The sequence below is a fragment of the Bactrocera oleae genome, chromosome 5, assembly GCF_042242935.1.
Source record: "Bactrocera oleae isolate idBacOlea1 chromosome 5, idBacOlea1, whole genome shotgun sequence".
NCBI lineage: Eukaryota > Metazoa > Arthropoda > Insecta > Diptera > Tephritidae > Bactrocera > Bactrocera oleae.
In genome coordinates, this window is record NC_091539.1 from 48,675,814 (window position 1) to 48,697,263 (window position 21,450).

General features: G+C 35.9%; 2 long non-coding RNA genes across 2 annotated transcripts; both read left to right on the plus strand.

The window, feature by feature from the left end:
- Positions 1 to 501: 501 nt before the first annotated feature.
- LOC118681424 (uncharacterized) lies at positions 502 to 5,893 on the plus strand. Its single transcript, XR_004977115.2, has 2 exons — positions 502 to 1,498; positions 5,624 to 5,893. It is a non-coding gene; the product is annotated as an uncharacterized lncRNA (long non-coding RNA).
- Positions 5,894 to 13,770: 7,877 nt separating this feature from the next.
- Positions 13,771 to 14,506, plus strand: LOC138857325 (uncharacterized). The gene is made up of 2 exons (XR_011396411.1): positions 13,771 to 14,031; positions 14,238 to 14,506. It is a non-coding gene; the product is annotated as an uncharacterized lncRNA (long non-coding RNA).
- Positions 14,507 to 21,450: the final 6,944 nt, after the last annotated feature.

Sequence of the window (21,450 nt, forward strand, 5' to 3'; positions counted from 1 at the left end):
CGGACCACTATAGCATATAGCTGCCATTCAAATTGACCGATCAAAATCAGAATAAAAAGATATTTTTATACCTTTTTATGCTATACAAAATGCAGCTGTGGAGGGTATTATAGATTCGGTGCCGCCGAAGTAAGCGTGTTTTCTTGCTTGGTATTAGAAACTGTTATCAACACACATCATATACGAATTATTTATTCATTTCGAACAAATAACAAGAGTTAGAGGCATTAAATTAACATTAAAAGTGAATTAATTTTCTCAACTGTTGAATCACACTTAAAAAGTTTTAAATGGAAAAAATTAACAACCATCAATTGGCCGACGCACAGCAAGCATCTTGGTTCTCTACCATGTACTATTCTCTCCACTACTAAAATAATGAGAACTCACCTTCAATCCCCACTGTAACGTTTGTCAAATAAATTACGCCTTCTATACACATATGTACATATATAAGTATATATCTACAATTAATAAACAGAATTTACTCTCTACAAACACTCAACAAATGCAGGTTCTGTTTTCTCACCCAAAATCTCCAACACATTGTTTTTGCGCTTTCGGATTCTTATTGCCGTTGCTCGCATTATATCATGTATATTATTCGTGCCATGAATTTATTTTGTTTGCATGCAAGCAACAGCAATCAACCCATTGACTATTTAACGACATGCACGCGTTACGCGAATCTCGTATCGAACCGAGGCACAGCAGCAGCAGCAGCATGAGCTAAGCATAAGTAAACAAACAGACTACACCCGACTTCCCGAATGGCCGAATTCCCCAAAGTGCTGGAGCGCAGCGCAGTCAAAACCAAAGCAAAAGCAAATATCCAACTCCTACATTGAGATGACTGAGACTTCGGGGTCGTGTGTTGTGACTGTAGCCGAGAAATAATCGATGATAAGCAAATGTTGTTGTGCTCATAGGCAGGCACCAAATATAATTGTTCTCTTTACTTCCGTCGCACGCTTTTCAATTGGGATTTGTAACATGCGACTTGCCAAAGTAGTACAAGCAATATTAACAAGTTGGAACTGCGCTCTTAAATTGCGACAACCGAGCCGAGTCTGCTGCTGCAGCCGGGCTGTGGCGTTGAGTGGCCTGTTCATCTGTCACCATGCAATAGTCGGCTACATTATAGCAGCAGTGTGCCAAGAGCGTACGCATAGATACTGTTAACAAGGCACCTCTGTCACCGATAAATGTTGCTGCTGTGGCTTTTTTATGTTGTATGTTGGATGTATGTGGCACACAGTGACCCGAGAGTGCACCGCATTCCAGTCATTCCAACACATACTCACAATTTCGACGTGCGCTTTGCAAAAACTCACAGCCCCATGGTGTATGCCGGCGGAATCCACTTGGATTCATTTTAGTGGCCAGAGTGCAACTTTTATTGCATTGTAAGCATATAAATCAGCTGAAACGACGAGTCTGTGACAACGAAGGCTACGATGTTGCTGTACGAGATGACCAACGAAGCAGCAATGGCGAGGTAAAATTTAGTCGTTCAGTTGTTAAAAGAGTTGCCAAGGTGAATTAATGATATTCTTTATTTATAACTATTATATAATTATTTCCTTAAGCTCCAAAACCCGAATCATTTTACATGCTTTAAGTTTCACTAATTTTTAACTAGTGGTTCCATTTAATCCTTTGTTGTTCGTTTGATCAAATTATAGTAATGTTTAAAAAACCGTTGATATACCATCTGATCAAATTTAACCCGAACTGCTGCATTTAAATTCTACGCGCAAACCGAATCGATGAAAAAGTGTTTCCTAGATTGGTTGGTACAGCCTTTTTTATGATCGTGTGAAGTTTGATCTACATATGTCAATTAGTGTGTGTTGGCAGATGTTGGCTTCCGAAGTGAAAAGTTTATGTGGCGATTTATATCATGGAAAAATAGAACAACGAGTCTGCTTGAAATTCTTTGATTTCAGTGTAACCAAGGCTACAGATGCGTTGAAAAATATTTTTTTTGGGAGTCTACTTTATGACGAAAATAAGTATTTGAGTGGCACAAGGCATTAAGTGAAGGTCCTGACGTCATCGAAAACTTGTCTCATGCGAATCGTCCATTCACCCTCTTTTGTTTGAAAATCGACACGTAGTGCTGGCATCAGAGAGGTAACAGAGAATCTCTACATTTCTTATGGATTCAATATAGTTTGGTTGATGGTTTGGGTATGAAGCGTGTCAATGCTAAATTCCTACCAAAAGACTTAAATCTTTTGTATAAGCGACGTCGGGAAAAGATCGTTGGCAAAATAGATGCTTGACGACGCAGCTGAGGACCCTACATTCATCAAACGCGTCGTTATTAGTCATGAGACGTGGATTTATAAATATGATGTCGAAACTGTTAAATAATATTCAGAACACCGCTCCAAAAATGAGTCGAAAGGCTATCCCACACGAGGCTTATAAAAAGTGTAATGATATGATTTCGTTGGTTTATAAGTCTATATTAAAGGCAATAATAAAGTTTTGTATTAAAATACGTGGAAATAAATTTGTATATACTATTTTTTCCTTCTATATCAGTCAACACACTAAAAGAACATAATATCCGAAACACTTGGAAACCCTGTCGCCGCTTTAAAGTAGCTACTATCTTATACAAACTAATAAAAAATGGATTTAATTTTACATTAGATCCCACATGAATTTCGTTTAGACAACATCCACTCAATTCAATTACAACAAGAGCACAGAGAAACGAGGAAAAGAAACAAAATTCTTCAACAACTAAATCGCACGCCAAACCTGTTCCGCAGCCATTGAAAAACGTACCATATTTTCCAAGCTGGCTCATACAAATAAGTGTAGGTATTACTTTCAGAGGTCTGAACGGAAAACGACCCCAACAAACTAACTAACCAGAGGCGCTAAAGTAATTACCCTCGAGTACCCCCCAAAGCGAACACGAAGCACACGATAAAACACGCGATAGATAGCCCACATTGAACCACTCACCCGACCAACAACCATTTAAAATGCATAGCACAACAGCTGACGGCAAGCAAACAAGTTCGATGCCAACGAACAAAAACATTTAACGTCAACCGACGAAGCAAACAACCGAAAAAACAGCAACGCCAGCAAAGAGAATATAAAGGCTAAAAAATGCACTCGCAGCGCAGCCGAGCAACAGCGTGCGTCTGAAGCTAAAAATAGTATAATATTTAAAAAATAAATATATACATATGTATATGTATATACGAGTGTGTAAACATATTAACGATTACGATGCCGACAGAGCGGCAGCAATAGCAGCGTCGTCGTCGCCTCCGACGATGGAATATAAAAATGTTGAGAGATACGATAACATTGATTGCACGATTTTCATAATAAATAGTCCGGTTGTTGGTGTTATTGTTGCGGTAAAGCGACCTTCCGGTACGCCGCACGACCAAACGACACCGCAAACATAGGCGGAGAGCGCCATAACAGCGCGCACAGCTGCTCCCCAACACAATCAATTTCAATGGAATGGTTGGAATGCAAGACGTGTGATAAAGTCGCATAAGACAAGTGAGAAATGAAACGAAATATGCGAAATGAGAAGCGTACGTATGTATGTACATATTTAAGTGGGGAAGTGGCAGCAGCAAGAGCAATAGAAACGGGAACGTGAACGTGAACGGCAAAGGAACCACCGCATGACGAGGTGATAATCCAGCTGGGGAGCGCACAGCAAGAAACGAATGCTGTAAACGGGCCGACTACACGCTCAATGAGTGCAGCCAAACGCCGAGCGCCACTAAACGAATCGACATAAAAACACACACATTTATAGCTACTTACATATGTATGTGTACAAGTAAACCAACGACCTTCTCTTAAATTTTCGCCTTTTCGCTTGGCTGCTGCTTGCTTTTTTTTTTAATGACGAGGCTTTAATAACTATTTGTGTGGAATTTGTTTGAATTTTATGTGGAAATGAGTTAATTACATGCAATAATTCGTTTTTAATAGCGTCTTTTTTTATAAATAATTTATATTCGTATTAATATAATTTAAATGTGTATGTATAGGTGTGAATTTATTAGGTTGTTATGATCTCTTAAATAGTTTCATCATTCTTTGCAATATTAAATGCACAGTGCATACATAAATTCCACCTACATAATAACCATAAAACATTATAAATAAATGACACAAAAACGCTTAATATCTATTGTATATTTATGTGTGTATTTGTTTTTGTATCTACCAAGCTGTCGTTATTTGTTTTGTGCAAATCGCTCGGGTCCCATTCCACAGCATTTAAGTGGCTGGTAATCAGTGGACATAAACTTTTGTTCGAATTATGAACTACCACCATATTAAATTATTGCACTGTTATATTGCTTTTTAGAAAATTGTGAACAAGGCTTGCCATATTATTGATAATAAAAAATAAAAATACATCATTTCAGATTTTATTTATTAAAATAGCCCATAAGGAAAATTACTAATATTTGAATAAAAAAGGTGTAGACTTTAAGTTCTTACAATGGGAACTGTAGCTGGAGAGTAAGCCGCCTCTAGCTTACATGTTTCTATGCGTGGGCATCTCATCAAATTTGACCGCCCTGGTTCATTTACTTTGCGTGCGTCGAATCGGTAAAGAAAATTTTTCTTAGTTTGTTAAAACCTTTTTAATTCGTGTAAAGTTTGATCTCCATATGAAAACTAGTGTATGTATTTACGAAGCGAAAGGTTTGTCTTGCAATGTTTACATGAAAAAAAATTAAATTAAAATTAACGAGTTTCAAGTCTACGGATTCGTTGAAAAATATTGTTATTGGTAGTGTACTTCATTACGAACTCAAGTATTTGAGTGAAAAAAGCAAAGCATTTAGTGAAGGTCGTGAAGTCAACGAAAACTTATCTTATGCGAGTCGGTACATTCAGATTTATTCGTTCCAAGTGTAATTCAAGACAATATCCTAAATAATACAATTCCAAATCGTAAAGTGCATTTTTAAGAAAAAAATTCTGGCGTAGAACCTATTAACCGGAAGCAGTTTTCTCTGGCTGCGTATTTCGCTACAAGGTCTACATTCTTTCCTTGAAACTCGTTCAATTTTATTTTCAGAAAATTTTAAGACGCGAGTCTCAATTCAGCTTCAAAGGAAATCAATAGTATTAAAACATATGGCTATCCATTACTGCTAAGTTTAAATCTCTCATTATTTAAAGACCCTACGTTCCTATATTTCCTGTTCAATTCCACAGAAAAATTTACTAAATATAATAAAATAATACTCAGAATTCATTAATATAATAATAATTTTAGCAAATTTGAATATATATTAATTTCGTAATATTTTATTCGCAAAATAGTATAAATATTTTATGCTAAGAATTACAAACAATTTGCCTGTGTCCTAAAAAAAATTTTTTTTTTAAATTTTGTTATAGGTGATCTTGCAAAGACCCGAGTTCAACATATTTATTCGGAACACATTTTTAAGTACTGATACTCTCTTTTATACGACAAAGAAACCCAACTTTTTTTATCTTGCTTCCTTATATTATTCATGATTAACTTACATACGCTTTCAATACGCAATCTTTATCCCTGAACAGTGTATATTGACCATTTCTCTTTCTCTCTCTTTTCAAGATGTCTTCACAAAATTTTAGTATGGATTTGTGTCCACACGACAATCTCTAAACAAATTTTTTAGATCGGAGCACTATAGCTGCCAAACAAACTGACAAAATGACATTTATAAAAATAATTCAAAAAGAGTCTTTAAACAAATGAAGTAACAAGCCCAATTTTAATTGTATAATATATTAAAATACTAACTATTTTAGCATTGTGAAAACACCAATAAATAAACTAGACAATCATAAAATAAACACTAAACGCCACAAATCCAAATATTCATTTGAATCTAATAATTTCAAAAAAGCTGGCAACCTTCTTACAAAGTTGTATATGTATGTATATGGCGCTCATACGCTCTTTCAACTCAACGTCATCATGCAGCCGACCAGTTTCGTTGCTACCGTCTCATTGTTGTTAACGCTTCGTGTCGTGCCGTCTGGCTTTCTGGTTTCAGTTTACTAGGCTAATCATCTGTTTTGGTTTTCAATGTTGATTCATTCAAAATAACACGACAGCAACGACGCGCACGAAGCACCAACAACGGCAGTCAAAGTAATAAAAACGCCACCACTCACTCAGAGAGATTCCACTTGTACAATGAGTGCGCTGATTGTATGGGTATGGGTGTGTGTGTATAAGTTTGTGGATGGGCGATTGGATGAATGTAAACGTACTCGCTTAAATATGTGCTGATGCAGCAGAAAAACGACCACGGGGCGTATAAGTAGTCTAAACGCGTAGTGGGTAAAAAAGTTCACACGCTACCCACCCCCAGCCACACCCGCTGCTGCTCTACACACACGACAACAATTGTAGAGGAAAGCAACGAACTGGTCGGATGGATGGTTTTGGTTTGTTGTCGGTTGCTTATTCGGTTGTTTGGTTAGCTGGATTATATGATGCAATGAGTGTACCAAGTATGAAGTGTTTGCTTTGCCGGCTGTTGGAGTGTTGGTGGTTAGTCGCTGCCGGTATATATGGCGTGTGGCTGGACGATATGAAGAGCGCATAATAGAATGGTTGTTGCTTTGTGTCGGTGAGAGCACACAGTATTGGCGTCGGAAACAAGTTGTTTGTAGGATATATATGTGTGTATAGCGTTGATGCAACGAGTTATTAAGAGCCAAGGCGTCACATCGGATTGCTTCGCTTTCCGACGTTGGGGTCATAGTCATCGGCGTCGCTGATATTGTTTTTGTCGTTGTCGGTGTTGATGTCGGTATAGTTGTCGACTGCTTGAGCTGGGGCTGTCAACAGCAGCACGTTAGCGTCATTCAGTCAATTGTTGACTGTGACGGCGTTTGCTATTGCGCGCGGCAGCTATGTTAGCTAGCCTGACTAGCTGGTTATATGGCTCTAAACAGCTGATTGTTGTTTTTATTACTTAAATCGCTTGTGGCTCATTGCTATTTTGATAGAATTAAATATGGCAAAGTGATTAAATAAAGCAAGCACATATAACATATTGCCGACGATGTTGTAGCGACAAAACCCACCACCTAACAACGACGTTGACGCCTCCGCCTTTGACGATAGCACGATAGGAAGCAATTAGGCATGAGACGACGACGAGCATGTTGAGGAGTCAAAGTCGGTGGTAGCCATCGGTAGGTTTTTGCGGCAGCATTTACCGACCGACATTCACAGCACCGTAGCGGCTCGCGGCAGACGGTTGTTTGGCTGTTGACCGGCTGGCGCGGCGCGCGCATTCACTTGTTCAACACACTATATAGCACAACATTTGGAATAAGGCGGCTAGACACTCACTCACTGTAGTAACATTGCCGGTTGGCTGACTTGGCACATTTGTTTGTCGTTGTTGTACGCTGTAGCGGCAGTTGATGTTTGCGACAAAAAAATACGTTGTTTGTATTCATTTCTGGTTGATCTTTTTATTTAGTAGCATATTTATTTATTGTTAAATTTTGCAAAGATTTTAAAAGAAAGTGTGTTTTGTTTTTGAAAAGAAAAAATTACAACGAACTCGGCGGTAAAATCTCATCGAAATCGAGATTCGATATTCGAGGGAAAGATTAGGGGAACAGCCGCGTCAGCAAGCAAACGCGCACCAAGCAGAAATTCAAAACCAGAAGCGAGCGCAAAGCAACAGCAAACAAAGCGCCAAGCAGTCGAAACACCGCCAAAGCCAGACGAACGAACGTGCATAAAAACGAACGCGCTGTGCCGTGCCGTGCGCGCCGCGCCGCTCGACGCGTTGTGGTTGCTCGGTTGGCCAGTGTTGAGAGCGGGAGCGCGCAGGGTGGCGGGGCACAGACAGCAACGCTGTACAAACACATGCGCAAAACAAGCAAAAGGTAAACAAAGCGGTTGAATGGAAAAGAAATTACAACTTGTTCAACAACAACATAAATGAGAGAACACAACAGAAATCGAGTGCGAAGTAAAACGAACGAGCGCATTGATAGAGCGACGCGCCCTCAGTAAAATATGAGCGGACAGGCACGACGCTCAGCGCACGAGTACAGAAAGGCAGAACTGATAACAGCTAAGCAATAAGAAAACAACAACAAATACTCTATTATGTATTCATTGGTGAATGTACAACAAATTACGAATCGGACCGCCTGCCTAAACAGTTCACGCTGCATAGATACACACATGGCATAGCGCATTGCATTGTCAACCGCACAGTCGAGCGGTTGAGCGGTCGTTATCGATAACGCATAACAAGCGTTTTGTAGTTCAGCGGCGCTTTCATACATGGCTTATTATAATAGGTATTATAATAACAAGGCAGGCAGTCAGCTGCAATGATGAAGCGACCAAGCGCGCGCGTGCACACAAGTCGACAGCGTGTAACCGCCAATGTAACAGGCAACCAGAGTCGGGTATGGCGAAATAGCAAGTATCTGCCGATGAACGATTGCCACACAAAATTTACCTTCAAAATGTGGGTTACGCGCCAGCCGGCAAACCGGCGACTACCCACCACTACTAAGAACACACAGAGAGCGAGAGAGATAACGCGCGGTAGTGAGAGTATGCGCGTTGTTGATATCTCGAGACCGGTTCAACTGCTCGTCATATGGTTAACAATGCACTGTGGAGCGAGTTATGAATTGAAGTAGCAAATTGATATTTTATCTAAGAGAGTATGTGCCTAATTTATTAAAATGCTGGATGTCAGCGTAAATTATACCAGCTGTTTGCTCAGTTTAGCACTTTACACAGCTTTTCTCCATAATTTATTATTATTAAAATATTTCAACCCCAAAAGGCTAAGCATCAAAATTTTCAAGATAATTTCGCTCCGTTTTAGAAATTTAACGAAAATTATGATTTGTCAATATAAATTGAATATCAAACGAATATAATTATAATTTTCGATTCAAAATCAAAACAAAAAGTTTAAAAAAAATATGTATCAATATTTTATTTCATCTATACAAACTTTTTTTGGTAGCATTGGCAGAAAAGTATACGAACCCCCAAAAGTATGCTAGAGAGTTGCTTGAAACAAAAGACTTTAGCAGCAAACCATCTCTTATATATGAGGTGTGTCCAGGAAATAACGAAAATTTTTAAATTTTTATATTTTATTATAGTTTTCAAATTTTTATTATTACATTTTTAGCTGTATTCATTGCTTTCTTTGTCTGTAGCCGCTGCTAGGGTTAGACGAGTTTTTATGAGCTTGACGAATTTCGTTTGTTAAAATAAATGGATCAAAGAATTTGTTCGTGAAATCTTGGCCAAAACCAATACTGAAACGATGCGCCAGCCTCCATATTCATCAGACATGGCAACGAGTAACCTTTTAGTATTTTCAAAAATAAAGTGAATCTTAAAGGGCCGTCGTTTTACAAGCATAGATGACATTAAAAGTGCATCGCTGAATGAACTAAAGGCTCTCCCATGAGTTTGAGAAGCGCTAAAGAAGAAAGAAGAAGCTTTACCGATAGACCTCTTTCAGGGTCTCCTGAACAAGGTATTTTATTTTATAAAAAGCCAGTACTTGAACGTTGAATATGCTGGGGCAGGTTTGCCAAGACATTTATCAAGCCTTTGTTTTGCCTCCAAAGATTTATCAAACACACAAAATTCTGCTTTTTCCATTAGAAATAAAAACAGCAGAGGTAGAAGCACTTTGAAACTGAAAGCTTGAGAACAGTTGGACGAAATGTCATGAAACTTTGATAAAACTCTAACTAAGGTTAGTACTTTCAGGCAGGGATAAACATTTCTTGGTGATCTTTCGATCAGGCCAAAGACTTTTCAACCCATGAAGTGTACTACTACTAACCGGCAAATAGTTTCGGAGATATATTTTTCTCAAAACTCTGTTTTCTGAGCAGCTGAGGGATATATCTCCGAAACGGCTGCACCGATCGACTTTAAATTTGCATGCGACCTGCTTATTTATATATGTCTGATAATTTTCGAAGGGATACGATTTTTGATAATAATTTCGATTTCTTATGCCACTCTAAAGTGCAATTTTTTTCACAAAAAACGACTTTCTTCTCAAAAATCAAAATTTTTACAGGTCTTTCAATCAATACCTGTATTCATGTCTAGTAATAATAATCTTTCTCACCACCAGACAACATCCATTATTAAAATACAATAAAGTGGATATAAGTAACCCCTTCAATTAAAAATTATTCCTGATTTATTACTACTTATTTCTTCTATCTCAACACACTGTGCCCTTAAAAATTTAACAGACACAGAGAGAATGTATCCCACAGCGAGCGCACGTAAATAAAGTGCATACGAATTTCTACATACATATATACATGTATGTATGAATGTATTGCATAATAGAGTGCAAGGAAATGGCAATGGTAAAACAGCTGTCAACGTTGACAACTACATACACACATATATGTACCTATATACATTCATACATCATTATAGGAGAGCGATATTAGAACGCGAAATGTTTTAGATATACACATGTGATAATATCAAAAGTGAGCGGAACCAGAAACAAATACACTAATGAGAATAAAATTGAACATTATAACTACATACATACACACATACAAACATATCTCCTACATATCTATACATATTTATCTTGTGACACTTTGTTGCTTTTCTTTTGCTTTGCTCTGTATTCTGATATTGTTTTTATCAACTTTCGTTTTTGTGTATAACTAAATTCTTATTTTATTTTTCTATTTTGAATCGACTATATAATATCCCCGCCCCCCCTTCGGCATACCTTCAAGTGTTACTACAAGCATAACAACAAAGCTGCCTAACGCTAAAAGTCGTTTGATTGCCATTCTGCTAGGCGTTTAGTTTCTCGTCCGTTCTTCGTTCATTTACCTACAGCACATTCATGAGGATTTTTGTTGTACAGCGCGAATGTGAGTTACTTGGATGTGAGAAAAAAATAGAAGGTAGCTAGCTGTGTCGCTGTCCCTTTTTTAGACTTTTTGCACAGTTTATGCACTAGTGGCTTGTACGTTTGTCTATTATTTTTATGAGAGAATGAATGCCTTTAATACTTGTGCTCTTTTATTACGTATACTTATACTTATGAATATACTATATCAAACGTTTGATGCCCCCTTGTGTGAAAGAATCTGGGTAGGTATTATAGCTATTGCTTTTCTCTGTTTTTGTTTTACTTTTTCAAAAACTGAAACATGTGTGTATGTATATAGGCATACAGTAGCGCTCAAAATAACAAGACTGGTAAAATAAATACACTATTTTTCACATAATCTGTTTGTGATAACATTTGTGAAAGCTCGAACTTTAATAAAGTTATTTTTTTTTATATTGCATATACATACGTACATGCTTATTTAATATAGAGCGATGTACAAACTGTTATTCGAAATAGTCACCTATTGCTTACACATAAACCTTTAAACGATTCGGATATTGAATAGCTGCACGTACCATTTCTATTGGTATTGACGAGCCTGCTCGAACCAAAGATTTCTTGGGACACTCTGATCACAAACTGTAGTCCAATAAATTTAAATCTGGACTTCCAGATGGCAAATTATCTGCAGCTATGCAACTAGGAATATTGCTTTTAAGCACGCCTTCAGAAACATCCTGCCAATACACTTTTGCCCCAGTTTTAAACTTTTTTTTACAGAAGTGAAGTAGTGTAACACCTTTACAGGAGACTCCCCACCAAACCATTACAGCAGCTGGATGGTGACCACGTTGAACTCTTCGAATAATATTTTTTGCGTCTTTGGAAGCTTTTGCGTAGATTTTGATGTTTTGCTTATTAAAAACTTTTTCAACCGTGAAAAAATTTCCAACTGTAAAAAAGATACTTTCACGGCCGTCTATAGAGTGCAACTGAAGAAGCCGCTTGTATCTCTTGAGCCTAATTTGCTTCAAGCGCGTTGTCAGAAGATGACCAGTTGACCAACGGTAAGCTTACATGTGATGATCATCTCGAATGAGTCCTGACATTGTTCTAGTCGATATATCTTTTTCCCTTAACAAACATTTCTGTTTTCTAAGGGGATTTCACGAATAAGTTCACTCCAATGTCAATAAGTGAAAGAAAACACTGAACATTTTATTATATATGAGTGGAAACTGCAAACATGTCTTCACTGTATGCATTGTAGAATTTGTAACGGAATTTATGGCAAGACAAAGTCAAGTTCATTAGGTCGTCAACCTTCGCGCTCAAATTTTGGGTCTACTTTTGACAATGAATTACAAACGAACTACAGATGATATTTCCTTATTCAATTTTCGTAATTAATTAATTTCTTCTTAAACTTGTATACAAAACAAAAATAACCACAACTTTTATCCTAAGTCTGCCTTTGACACTTGAATGCATCACTCCCGGTGCGACGTTGGCGACTTCTTAGCAATAGATTTCAGCCCTGAAACCAATTTTTTTTGTGAATATTTGTAAAAGTGACAAAATGACAGAGATTTAAAAAAGTGTATATTTTGACCAACCACGAAGATAGACGATACTACTGTATATATTTATATAAAAGATATGTTTTAATTATGAACGCGTTGCCGATGAAATTTTATTTGCAAACACTGTGTTGAAGTAATAAAAATACCACAAATAATGCAAAAATCAAATTATCAAAACAAAAATTAGAAAAAATATAATTAAAATCAAAAGGTTTGACTTCACTGTATAATACAATGGGACTTGTTCGACCTCTGTTTGCCAAAATAAATAAAAAGACCCAGCAAACAGTGCACACAGTGTGTGGATATCAGAATATAATTATGTTTACTTAAATTAAGTCGATACGACGAGTAGTAAGCCAGCTGAATGCACGAACCATAAAACATATAAAATAAATACGGTATGAAGAAGAAGCAAACGAAACAATCTGACAAAGAAAAAATCAAATAAATCAAATTAAAGTGGAATGAAGAGCGAATAATGGTGGCAATAAACGTACACAAAATGGATTTGAAACATATATATATATATACATATATAGTATTACTAACAGGCGCCACTAATCGCAAAAAGCGGCTTGACGAAGAAAATTGCTGAGTACGCAAGGAAGAAGATGGTGAGCTACTTATATAAATATATAGTACATGTAGTATGTACAGTGAAAGACAAACACTGGTGTTGGCGATGAAGGAGCTGCGCTTATCGGCGACAATAAGTTTGTAAGTAGAGCGAAGTTATATGTAAAAATCTAGGTACAGCATACTTATGTCTGTATGTGCATAGAAACGATGAGCGTTTAGGTGAGTACGTGAGGTGGAGACCAGATGATGGAGCGAATGAGGGGTAAAATTAACGAAACTGTAATATAGCATATACTCAAATATAAATGTATATACTTCTAAGTATATTAAATAGAAACCTAAGCAAGAGCTATGTATGTATGTACATATGTATATGAAAAATAGAAATAAAAGATACAGAACGAAAAGAATGATAGCAATAGCGAAAATAACGAAAAATTAATAATGGCAGAAAACAAATAATATATATACAAATAATATATATATGTATATATATATATATAGCTGTAGTAGTGCTTTCTTAGCGAAATTTTCCGCATTATACGCTTGCAATTCATTATTTCAATATTATATGTAATACATAAGCACTTCGAAGAGGATTATTATGCAAACGGCACACTGTCTGTCACAAAGCGCATATCAAGCGTGTGAATGCTCCAACGCTCCACTGGCTAATGACTGTGAGTGAGTGGTCGGTCGGTTGAACGAATAAAGCAGCCGACGTTCACCTAAAAGTAACTACACAATGACGATGCACAGTCTACAAATTGTAACAGGGGCTGAGTTATTGGCAGGCAGTTACTCATCTCACCAAATAAGTTTATGCAGAAATATCGTTAAGTGCTAGTAAAAATAAATGTAGCGGTGTGCAATCTTTACATATACACTCTGTATGTGTGTTTACATATTTTTGAAAATTGAAAATACACTGTGCGTCAAACCAAAATGTAAATTGAGTTAAAATAAACAAACTGTTTAGTAGAATTAAAATTCGTCTTGAAATGGGCGCTGCATATTTTGTTAAATTGAGTTTGTTATATTAGGATCAAATCCGATAGATAATAGCTCAATGCAGCTCTTCATGTCGAGAAAACAAGCGAAGTATTAACATTTGCTGTCGAGTAAGGTCACTACTTTCGATATATATTTACAGATTGTTGTTAATAGGCTGAGCTCAGACCACCAAGGGCTACAGTTTGGCGAACTTTTGACGGCCTAAGTTCTTCTAAGTTCTTAGATTAGCTATGAATAACATATATGTTAAGCAGCCCCCGGCCAAGAGCATAGTACAGACATCAAACTAAGAAAACAAGCAACGAAGTAGGACCACGATTCTGACAAACGATTTGGAAACGCTGAACTTGGGCTGACGGCTGTGCTGCATTCTGTTACCTCAGTATGCAAGAAGACTCGCGGAGTCCGGAGTTTCCGAAAGTCCGAAAAAAGAGAGAGAGAGAGGCAAATAGTGTAAAAAATATTAAGTATTTTTTTGTAATACGTTTTTTTTTATTTTTGTTTTATACATTTTTATTGTTAATACCTTCGGCAAAAATATTCTTACATTACGAGTATATTTCGGATTATTTTTTCAAACAAAAATTGGTTATTTCCGAAAACGGCTTGTCAGAGAAAATTTTGAGGCATTTTCGGACTTTCGCGATCCATTTGTCATATCATTTTGTCTTTCTCTCATAGTTCCTTTGGATGTCAAGAATTGTTATACAAAATAAAGAACTAAATAGAAGTCCAATGGTGAAACCGAAATTTTTTCCACGCCGATCATTAAAGGATTATATCCACATTTGAATTTCAATAAAAAAACTAATTTTGTTTTTGCATGTATATCGAATGTACATACTTATGTATATTTGAGCATATTGTCGGAAAATCTGAGGTTGATTCGGCGTATAATTTCGGAGATATGAGCGTATTTTCATCTTAGTGTAATCGGATTCCAAAACTTTAAATTCGTTTTTATCGAAACGCTGTTTTCAGAGTCGGTACTTATTAGATAAATTTGTCAGATAATGATCGAAGGAAAATAATTTCATCATTCATTGAGTCCAAAATTTTTCAAAATTAATCGCCGATTATTAATACTTTTAATTCTGAACATGTACATTTTTTATTTGTATTAATGAAATAAAATGTCTCCTCAAAACAAATTCACAAAAAACGCATTTTTTTTTTACTTGCAAATAATCCCCCAATGCAATACTTTATCTCAAGAAAACCATTGAAGAATTAATATTTACTTCCGATGAAAGTCATTACTCTCGACTTAGTAGTTATTATTCATCTTACTAGAACTACATAAAATTCAATCACCGCTAGATTTGTATTACCTAGCAAAAAATATTTATTAAGATTTTTTCTATACTGAAATCAATTTAATTCCGCATACATTTTATCACCGAGTTCGAAGTCTCCTGTAGTCCCTAATAGAGATTTTAAGGCAAATAATGGAAAAAAATATTTTAATACACTTTTTTTTTACTTTGTGGATTTGCTTCATTTTCCGTCTTTTATTTTTTGAAAATATATATATTTTGGGTAATTTTTTTCAAAAGAAATTGGCTATTAAATTTAGTCATACAAATACGTTCAACATTAAAATTTTTTGATCGACATATTTAAATTTGAATTAATTTCCCCTCGGTTGTAAAAATTCGAATCAATATAAATCTAGAATCGAAAAAAGTTTACCAAACCGTCGACTACCAACCTGAAAAGTCGCTAACTAATTATGGTAAATAATCAGCCACAATCTACAGTACACCGGTTTTGTAATGTATGTATATAAAATCTTTAATTGCATTTTATCAGATCATAACACCTTTATAGTCTTTAAGGGTTTAGTAAAAAACACGGATGGTAAATTTTCTATATACATATATTATACTTTTCAAATATGTGAATCATTAAAACTACTTAGTAGTTAGTATAAGTACTCAAACTAATAATATATGTACTTATATATACCCATCCCTCTTCGAATTGAGAAAGTTCCCAACACTTACCTTACTCAACTGTCAATGTGGTTAACAGCTGTGCCTCAACCGTACAGTGGTGAAATGCCGTTGTGCCTGCCATTGAACAGGTTCTCAGCAACGTTGTGGAGAGTGAGCAACGACAAATGACGAAGATTATATTAAACAATTTTCCTACGAAGCAATTTTAAACTGTCCCCACTGTTTTATTGTATTGTGATTTATTGTTGTTTTTATATATTTATATATGTAGGTATAATTGTTTTTGGATTTGCACAGTACTTTCTCTACACTAACACTGCACTTGCGCATACACACATGTGCGTAAATACTATATGTATTGTATATATGGATATGAATCGGTTAGTTATTTTCTCTGTGAACTTTGATATTACGAGCGCTTTTTACAGCTCCAAATTGTTAATTTGACACATACACATTGTGTGGATCACAACAACAGTTACGATATCATGACATTTCAATAAACTTTGCACACACTCCGAAATGTAAGGAGGCGACTGTAGTTGTTTTTTTTAACGTTCATGTATTGCAATGGAAATTGTGTTAATTATTGCAAAACACTGTGGGTATATGTGAACCTGTAATACATGAATTTATGACGATGTGTTATGCTGATTCGCTCAGATTTGCTGACTGCCTGGTTGGCTATTCGTAGAGTTCGGTAACTAGCTTTTGTTGTTGCTGATTTTGATGCACTATTGACAAGTATATTTATTATCTATCGATTCTCAACTACGAATCGCAAATCGTGTAGAATTAAAAATAATATGCAGGAAAAGAGTAGATAGTAAAATAACCTTGTGTGTATGTATGCATGCATGCATGCACAGTATGTAAAAAAATGGTGATAATACGCAATGTATGCATGAATGAGTATCTGCACTAGGGTGTGATGATTTATTCAAAGCTAGCAAAAAACTGTTCCATAAAAAAATAAATGCCGTTTGAACGAAAAAAATATATTAAGCAGAAATATATACGATTTATTGTTGCTGACCTGTATATATATTTATATCTGAATAAAAATGATTGTATGTGTTTTTTAGCAGTTTTGAGTGCTAAACCGCCATACCATCTGATCAAATTTAACTCGGAATAATCCACATAAACTGCGCACGCACAACAAATCGATAGTTCTTTTTTTGATTTTTGGGTACAACATTTTATGATATTGGTGTTAAGTTTGATTTCCATATCTCCACTGAAAAACTTCCTGAGAAATTTAAATTCGCCAGGTGGCGCTAAAAGTCTAATTACTTATATTGATCTAAATAGAAATTAAAGACAGGTAAACAAAAATTTTTTCCGTTAAGTGGTCAAACTGTCGATTTATTAAGAACAAATCTTATTTAAGATCAGATATTTTAATAATCATTGGACTTTCCTGATATAAATATATAATAAGTTAACTAAGAGGCTCGATATAATAGTTCGTTATCAATCAAGGAGGTGCTTTTAATTGATCTGTGTAAGCTTCGAGTACTTTAAATTCATTACGGAGTAAATGTTGACAGAATCTGGTACTGTGACTATTTAAAGACTAACCAAAAATGTTTCACTCTGACTTTTATAGTGTATGATTCTATATAAGCTTTGATACTCACTTACAACGTCGAAGGATAATAACACAGAATAATAAAAAGTATACTCCACTATAGTAGAATGAATTATATCGGCGCTGCATCAATCCCTTAGCGAACTTTCTTTATAGCCTGAACAACGTATATTACATTTGCCACTAAGTTGGTTAAGCCCCGAAGGAAACGTGGAAGAGCCCATAAAGTATATAGTATATACATAAATGATCAGCGTAACGGGCTGACCCGATTTAGCGATGTTTGTCTGTCCGTCCTTCTGTACATACACCAACTAGTCCCTCAGTTTTTAAGAATTTTGCACACGTTCTTTTGTACACAAGAAGCTGCTCATTTGTCGGAACGGCCGATATCGGACCACCATAGCATATAGCTACCATACAAACAGAACGATCGGAATCAAATTCTTGTAATGGAAAACTTTTTTTATATAGAATAGTAATTTCGAATTTTTGTTCTTCGATTTATAACATTAAATTTTCGGCAAACTTGTTATCGTGTGCACAAATGTGTGAAGAAAAGCGAAATTGTGAAGAAAAGCGAAATTGGTTACAATACCGATGCTTGTACGAATAAAGCGATGATGTCGTTGCTTTTTTTCAAAAATTAGTATCTAACAGAATGATAAGTCAAACTTGACAGCTCCAGCGATTTTTGGTTTGATTCGAATCACTCAAAAAACAAGGAAACATTTTCGCGGATTATTAAAATCACAAATTGAGTCTTAATCTAAAAGAGGAAAATGTTGGTATATTAGGGTATTTTTTATAAAACCTTTTTTAATTTACAAGGATGATGAAATAAAATTAATGTACTCTTGCTTGTTATCTATATTTATTTCTTGCTAGAGCCAAAGCAATGAAAGATACCCGATAATTGAAAGGTAAAATCCGATTTCAAGCCTGGACAGCGCACTGTGATGTTTAACTCACAAACGGATAATAATCATCAAACTTTTTTTAATTTTTTTTCTGATTAAAATAAGATTTTAAAGTATTTCTAGCCAAACAAAAATAGTATGATATTTCCAAAAAATTGTGGACCATTTCCATAAAAAACTACATGTTTTCAAAAAACTTTTTTTTTTTTTAATTTTGTTTAAGGATGCTTTTTGCATGAATGCTACACTGAATATTTATATATACGAGTATATGCATCATATGGCTCCGTGGGGGAGCAAAAGGCCATAATAAGACTGTTCCATTTCTTGTGCTAGACTCTTGTTTTGACTCCAACTTTTTTGGAACTTAGAAACCTCGGGTAAAACAAACACTCATCATAATAACGACCTTTAACATGCAAAATAGTACCAGATTCAGAACATGAAATATTCGCACACTTTCAGAAATATCACGGCTAGCCCAAGTAAGCAAAGAACTCAATATTTGGCAGATGGTAAATAACATAAATTCATATTCTTCGAAACAAAATAATTCGTGTTTCAAATCGGAAGTAATTCAACTCGAATACAGTTCTCTTTTAATGTAGGAAGCTAATTAATGATCTAAGCTAGAAAAGTGAGTATCGCCACTAAAGCGCCGTATTCGAAAATACTTTTCTGTGTAGGCATAATGGCTTGTTCACTTTTATTGACCCAAGATGTAAGTGGATTCCCAACACAAACCTTAATAGAACCTTTACCGTATTAAACAAATGGATTTTTATTTAAATAAAATTGTTGAAATCACAAAAAAATTATCAAAGAGGAATAAGTTTTATCAAACTTCAGCACTATTTCAATGATTAAATCTTGAGCCCGATCTCTCTGAGAGCAGAAAATTTATGAAGCAGACGATCTACTTTCAAATTGGGAAACATTGAAGTATAAATTTCTAATTTTATTTTCACTTTTAATTAAACAGCTTCATAATCTATCTATAGTCACTTTTTCGGCATTTCATATATCTTTTGGAACTATATTTTTGGTGTTTTTTTATTCTTTGAGTATGAGCTCCATGTGAAAAACGCGTTTCCCATTTAGGCCAAATAGTTTCATAATCACATTAAATATATGCGATTAGTTGGAGAGACGCACTTTAATAAATGCACTTATCTATGTGTATGTGTGCGTGTGAGTGTGAGTGTGATGGCCAATGATGATAACGGAAAACTTTCTCGCTAGAAATTAATTGGCGAAAATGCAAGCGACACAATTTGAGGCGAAAATAGGAAAAAATCAGCAAACGATACGTTGAACATGAGAAGCGTACGTAAACAATTACAATAAAAAAATAAAAATCCAAAAAATAAGAAAAACTAAACAATAAAAAAAATTTAAAAAATTAAAAAAATTAAAAAATAGAAAGAAAACTAAAAAAAAATAAAATAACTAAAAAACGATGACTCAAGTGTGGAAAAGACAAAACCCAGATAAGTGCAGAAATCAACTTAACTGCATATTAAAGCGGAAATGTAATGGAACACAAAACATAGAAGAAGAAGCAGCAGCAACAGTACCAACAACAGCATACAAACACGCACACACACACACAAATGCAAGGCGATGGTAGTCACACAGATGCACAGTTAGTTAGATGCAGACAACATAAATAATAGTGCAAAGCAAAGTGTAAAAAAAAAAGTAGAGAAAAAGATTGTACAAAACACACACACCGAGACGCGCGCGGAAATTCGCAATTGCAATTTTGCACAACAACAAAAGCCGAGACCACGAACAACACACCACACAGTTTGTCGAACTAAACTGAACTGAACTGAGCCAAACTGCGAGCGAATGCCGAACTTGGGGAATGCGCCAATGGATGAATGGATTGTTGGACAAACCGACAAACGGACGGACGGACAAACAGACGCATAGACTGAAAGACGAACGGACGGACGGACGGGCGGGCGGGCGAATGGATTGGATAGTTGGTTTGTTAGCTGGTCGGAGTGTCTAAGATAAATAGTGGTAAAAGGTAAAAAGGGGGAGGGGGTGGTGCTGTAGCCGACTGGCGGCAGGTTGATGCTGCTGAAGGCTGTTTAAAGTGTGATTGCGATGGCTGCTTTTGATAGTGCAACTGCAGTTGCCGATGCTGCTGTGCATGGGACACATTATTGGCGATGGCGGTGGTCATTGCAAGCAAGCAACCAACCAAAAAAAAAACGATGAGGTAGAAGCTGCAAAGACAAGGGCTGCCGCTGAACTATGCATGAGCATACAAGCGTTGCACATTCATAATTACTTACATACATATACAAATGTGCATCTATGTATATGCAAGCCGCAGATGAGCACCGAAAGTTTATCCATCTTGGCTTTTTGTTGCTTCCGACAGAGTAATCTCATAAAATAGAAAAAAAAATATTATTTTACTTTGGATAATATTTAAATTACAAGACACTGTGCAGCGAAGAGTATGGATTTTTGAAGAGCAAGCGTCTAAATGGCAGCCATGTTTTCTTTTTTTGTTTTTTTTTGGTCGTGTTTTCCAATGCATTGCCTACCTCACAGTGCTTCTTCGGATGCGGCCCACAAATTTTCAACGTTTAGTCACTCAGCCATGACATTTTCCCAGAGTTGCAACTTGCAAGTTGCAAGTCGACACCAGAATAGTTGCATGCGTGTTGGCTTTTTTCTTTTGCATGTTATAAATCTACGCATTTCAGTGCAGGCACTTGTATATGAAAGTGCGTAGAAACTTGAGGTAGCTTCGGTGTTGCATGCAACATGTATATATGTATAAAAACATGGCCTCCATCTACTACTAGTCGGCGATAGCGCATACCTAATTACATACACAGATATTTTAATGAATTG